This window comes from Bos grunniens, chromosome 7 (genome assembly GCF_055505025.1).
Source record: "Bos grunniens cultivar Pamir isolate PY7600 chromosome 7, Bosgru_T2T1.0, whole genome shotgun sequence".
In the NCBI taxonomy this organism is placed as follows: domain Eukaryota; kingdom Metazoa; phylum Chordata; class Mammalia; order Artiodactyla; family Bovidae; genus Bos; species Bos grunniens.
The window spans coordinates 67,080,408-67,086,185 of record NC_141171.1 but is presented as its reverse complement, the minus strand read 5'-3'; positions in this window follow the sequence as shown (position 1 = coordinate 67,086,185).

Sequence of the window (5,778 nt, the reverse complement as noted above, 5' to 3'; positions counted from 1 at the left end):
TTTATATCACATCCAACTTCTGTTTTGTCTTTTGTTATCACTTCCTCCCAACAACCCCCCCAATTAAAAACAAACTTAAATGGGGCTCACAGGAAGTAACAGGATTCTGTTGGAAAACAGTAAAAAAAATGGCACATATCTTCTTTGTTTTCAGGGTGGGTCTGTGTATACATCTCTGTATGTTTCACACTTGCTAAGAACTCAGTTTGTACAATGAATATATGGCCTTCGGGGCCTTGTTAAAAGGGCTCCTTAACCAAAGATAATTAATTCTGTTAAGTATTTTTCTTTAACACATATATAAAGATACCAACCACTTATGTCCAAGGGGAGCTGCCACCTCCTTCTGCTTCCCTCTGTCTTCCATATACCAATTCTGGCACAGTACCCACGGCGCAGTCAAGGTGGGACTCAGCTTTCACTCCCGAGGAAGTCTTCCCAAGCCTATTTTTGGAACTGCCACCCAACATTATGTGACATATATTAAATGTACTCATGTCCCACTTTAAATATGTGTGTGTATGTGTGTGTGCGTGTTGCTACAAAGATTTTGCAATGTTTTCAATAATTCAGTTTTTGAACTTTGGTTATAAGTAACTCATTTTTTCAGGGATTATTAAGAAGTGAGAAAATCTAACTTACAAACTCTTTTCAAATGTAATATAATTTTTTAGAGCTTAGCATGGAACAAAACGTGAAACTGGTACAATATTATGTTTCACAAACATCTTTTTAAACTTCATTTTATATTGGAGTACAGCTGATTTACAATGTGGTGATAGTTTCAGGTGGACAGCAAAGGGACTCAGTCTAAAATATACATGTATTCTCGCCCTCCCATCAAGGCTTCCACATGACACTGAGCAGTTCTTTGTGTTATAAAGTAGGACCTTATTGGTTATCCATTTTAAGTTAGTGTGTACATGTCAAAATTTAATTAAGTATTGGTTAATTTTGATTTTTCATATTTCATCCGTAGCCACTGATTTATACATTTTTGTCCATGCCCTGTGTCTATTACTCTCATCGTCAGGGTCTTATATGTAGTTAACCTGGGTTTTATTTTATTATCATATACTTAGGCATGTATTATTTAAATCATGCATTCTAAATGAGGGAAATTATACCCCTAAGAGGATGAAAACTGGTTACTGGGGAATTAAAAATCTTACTAAAATTGTGTATGAAGCACACATATACAGATAGAACATAAACAGTAGATCTGTAATATAAATTTCCATGGAGTAGAGGGCAATTAGAAAAAAAAATTCTAGAAAAGTTCTTGGGGAGCATAATGGCAAAAAGGCTGAGAAATACTGCTTTGGAATGTACTCATGTGCTTTATATACATCTGTTTGATTTTCCTAATGCAGCTGATGCTATTTAAGAATAAGGATTACATCTTCTACTTTTGTGAATGTTTATACCACCTGCTCAAAGGTCCCAACTTTTTTTGTTTTCCACCCTCCTGAGAAAACATTGCAGTCTAATTTTATGCAACTTTGAATTATGCAAATCTGAAAGAATGTCATAATAAATACCCAAGGTTCAAAATGTGAAATAATGCACATTTCTTCAAACTAAAAATTTGACAAGAATTGCCTGGCTTCAAAGCTGGTAAAAGCCACGTGAATTGATAATCAAGTTTACTGCCAGGTGGTAGCATTCTAAGCATAGAAATTCCTTCTATCTTTTGTAGGGGACAAATTATGTGTAGGAGAGGGACACTTCTCTCCAACAAAATAATTGTTTTCATTTCAGAATCTATTGAAGAATACATGCAGTGACTCAATATATAACTATTATGATTATATTTCTCTTTATAATTATATATAGTATGTAACCATAAAAAAATTATATATACCAAAAAGTAAGTTTGGAGATGCCTGAAAAAAATCTGTGTAACTATTACACATAAACTTATACAGCAGAGTCTATTTTGGCCATTAAATTATCATGTCCACTTTTCTTTATTGCCTATGGCCAAGGATTTGGCTATCACTGTGGCAGGGCTATCTGCCATGTGGGATACTGATTTGACTAGACTTCAGGCTACATATACCACTGGGGACAATCAGCAGAAGTAAGAGCCAAGAAGCACACCTTAATGTCATCTAGAACACTGGGCTCTCTGCACCTGGCCCAGTGCTTGGCACATAGTAGAAATGAAAATGAATTACTTGTTAAACAGATGTAAGATCTTGGTCACAGCCTTGCAGTAACACTTGATGCTGAAAGGCAACCAAATGCCTATTGTAATGATAATATATAGCCCCATTTATTACAGAAAGACATTTATAACTTCATCAAAATGTGATGCCAAGCCTGTTGACGGGATCCTGGTACACTGTGAAAACCACAACAGTGTTATCAATATAAGGCACAATACTGGGAAAGGAAGATCCAAGTTCAGGTTCCCTTCCATTCACTCTCACTGAGACCTGAGGTGAGTCACTTGTGTCTCTGACCCTTGATTTGCCCATTAATAAAATGAGGGCATTGGATAAGTGGCCCCAAAGGACCAAGAGAGTTTGAAATTTTATGAGTTTTATGCTAAATAAAAGCTTATCAGCAATTTCTTATGGTCTGTTCTGTTCTGGATTTGAATTTCCAACCTATATTCCTGAGCCCAATAAAGAAGAATCTGTTTTAAAAGTCCTAATATTTTTGCCTCTGAATTTTGCATAGTAAGCAGAGACTAAATTCCACCACATGTTTACAATGTTATGGACTTATATCATTTAAAAAAAAAAAAAGGTACCTTCACATGTAATTCAATGTAATAATCATAAGTTTTGCCTAAAGAAAGGAATGACAAATTCCTGAATTTAAAGGTGCTTATAATTATTGAAGAAACAAAAACTAGGTATGTAAAACAATCAAATAACAATAAGGCATGATATCTGTTTAAATGCTTAATTGAATGAGCTCAACAGCAAAAATATAAGGTACTAATTAGTGCTAAGAGTGGTCAAACTGGGAAAGGTCAATGTTTACAGAATTTCTGAAAAATTCAATGAAATCTCTTCAGTCCTTTATAGACTAGACTCATCCCTAACTTGTCCCTTCACCTGGGTAATCATTCCCAGTTCCTTCCATCATTTCTCTTACATAAACCAACCTGGTCTGGACTCTTCCCATCTCTCCTCACTACCTTCATCCTTGTTCAAAACAGGTCATTCAGGACTAAGATAAACTGGTTATCGTGTTCCTTTCCAAAGGAAATTAGTGTGAACAAATGAAAGCCATGTAGTGAGGGAAAATACATTCAACACTACAATCTGGCTTCCAAATTGCGCTTAAAATACAAAAGCCATATGAGTTGGAACAAAATGACTTACTCTGTGGTTACCATGCACCGAGCAGGCTGTACCACTTCATCTTGGCACTGTTTGAAGAAACTCGTCCTGAATACCATTTGGACAGAACCCAAGGTGTTCATGCCCCAGTGAGAAGCACAAATCATTAAAAGAAAAATGTGGAAAGCAGTTTTCCCACTGATGTGTAATTTCTCAGTGTTATCGCCAGCACAGAGAAATGCTTTGAAGGTGAACAAAAGCTAATATGAAGCACTGCAGAAAACACTAGTGGTACGTGTTAATGCACCTACCCTCTCTGAAGTTTCCATAGTGTATTCCTATTCCTCTACAACACCATCTGTAGAGATGACATGGTGCTTAGACACATCTGGGATTTCACCCAAGTATGGCGTCTTTTCATGCCCCTAATATGGTGAGCGCTGCTGCTGCTGCTAAGTCACTTCAGTCGTGTCCGACTCTGTGTGACCCCAGAGACGGAATCCCCGTCCCTGGGATTCTCCAGGCAAGAACATGGAGTGGGTTGCCATTTCCTTCTCCAATGCATGAAAGTGAAAGTGAAGTCGCTCAGTTGTGTCTGACTCTTCAGGACCCCATGGACTGCAGCCTACCAGGTTCCTCCATCCATGGGATTTGCCAGGCAAGAGTACTGGAGTGGGGTGCTATCGCCTTCTCCGAATATGGTGAGCGCAAGAGTCATCAAATCACTAGTTGGTAAAATTCTTGTGATTTCTACACAAGGGAGGTATTACCAAGGGAAGTATCAGTGCTGTCAAAGCTGGGAATAAATGGAGTTTCTGACCATACTTTCCATCTAAGTCTAATTATGGAGAGGACGAACACTTGGAAAGAGAAAGAGTTTTATGAACAAAGTCCTTGGGCCAGAGATTGAGTGGTTAATGTGTGGAAGGCTATTGCCCACCTCCTCAGACTGGGGCTGTCCCTTTAGAGAAGAAGCTGCAGGCAGTAGCTGAAGAGGTTGATCTTCTGCGAGACCCTATAAGATGCACAGCACAACAGAGCTGGTGTGTGTAGTACAGGTGACAAAAGGGTCACTGATTGGAAATCCAGCCATCCTATTTTTTCATGCCACATCTCTGATCTAACCCCTTGACATGATACTTTCAGAGCTTTAGGACATATCACTTTATAACATTTAGTGTTCCCATGGCGGGTACTGGCAGTAGTGGAGGAAGGAGACGTTCCCAAATGAACTCATAAGCAGAGAACATCAACACTGGAACAGAAGCAAGAGAAGAAAAACGCAGTGGCCGTTACATCGTAAATCTGACTGACAGAGGAGCCACTTCAGCACTTTCAGTGCTCTCTATAAGACTGCCCAGTGGGTGGGAGGCTCAATACTAGCAGGTCTGAGCAAGAATCAGACTGTAGGAAACATTGGGTTGACCAATAAGACATTTGTGAAAAACCGCAATGAACTTTTTGACCGATCCAACATGTATACCACTCGGAACTTATCTGTGCCCAAAAGCTACTGAAGTCAAGAGGATGTTTAGATTTCAACCCATTTATCTTTGCTTATGATTTGGCAGGCCCAGGTAAAGGATTCTTCGGGGGACTACATTTAGCACACTCATAGAAGATTACCTTCTGTAAACTTCAAGAATAAAATACAGAAATAAAGCTTGTGGGAAAAAGTTTTAATTTATATACAACAAGCAATATTTGAAAATGGTGGTCAAAATTGAATAAGCTGTACATCCTGAGACCCTAGAAATCCTGGATTTCATAGACTAATATGGGCTGTGGCCTTTCTATAAGTGGCAACATCACGTTCGTGATCACACAGGTAATGGCATATAACACATTGCTATTCAGCTGACATTTACCCTACTTATCTTTGATATGACAGCCACTGAAGTCAACTCTGGAATGGAACAAGCAGCTAAATACGAAATTAGACCCTCAAATGATCCTCTCACAATTTTCATGCATAAGCTGTATAGCTCCCCTTTTCGAGAAACAAAAACCAAATATTTATATAGCAGATTCTAAAGCAATTAAAGAAATAGAACATAAATGAATCATCAGGTTAAGGGAGTATCATCCATTTGACAGTGCACTACCCTAAAATTGGGAATTTTTTGTGTCTGTGATTCATTTTCTCTTTTCCTACAAAGAGACAGATTATGTACCATTTATTGCTTTTTCCCTCAAGGAGGAAAAATCATTCTATCTGTAGGCAGTATAGTCCATCTTTTAGTTAGTTCTTTTGCACTGACTCACTCAAATTTGTCATCCTGGTGTTGTGCTTTTTCATGGTGCTTTGTGGATATTTTTTATTATCAGAACTGACATGATGTACAACCACCAAGCAACTATCTTGGCTAAAAGTCCCTGAGCTAGGAAGTCTAATGACCTTCTTGGGATCAAAGCTCAAGACTGACTTTCCTCCCTAATTTGACTTGTCTATCACCTAACTTATCTCTGCTGGATTTCT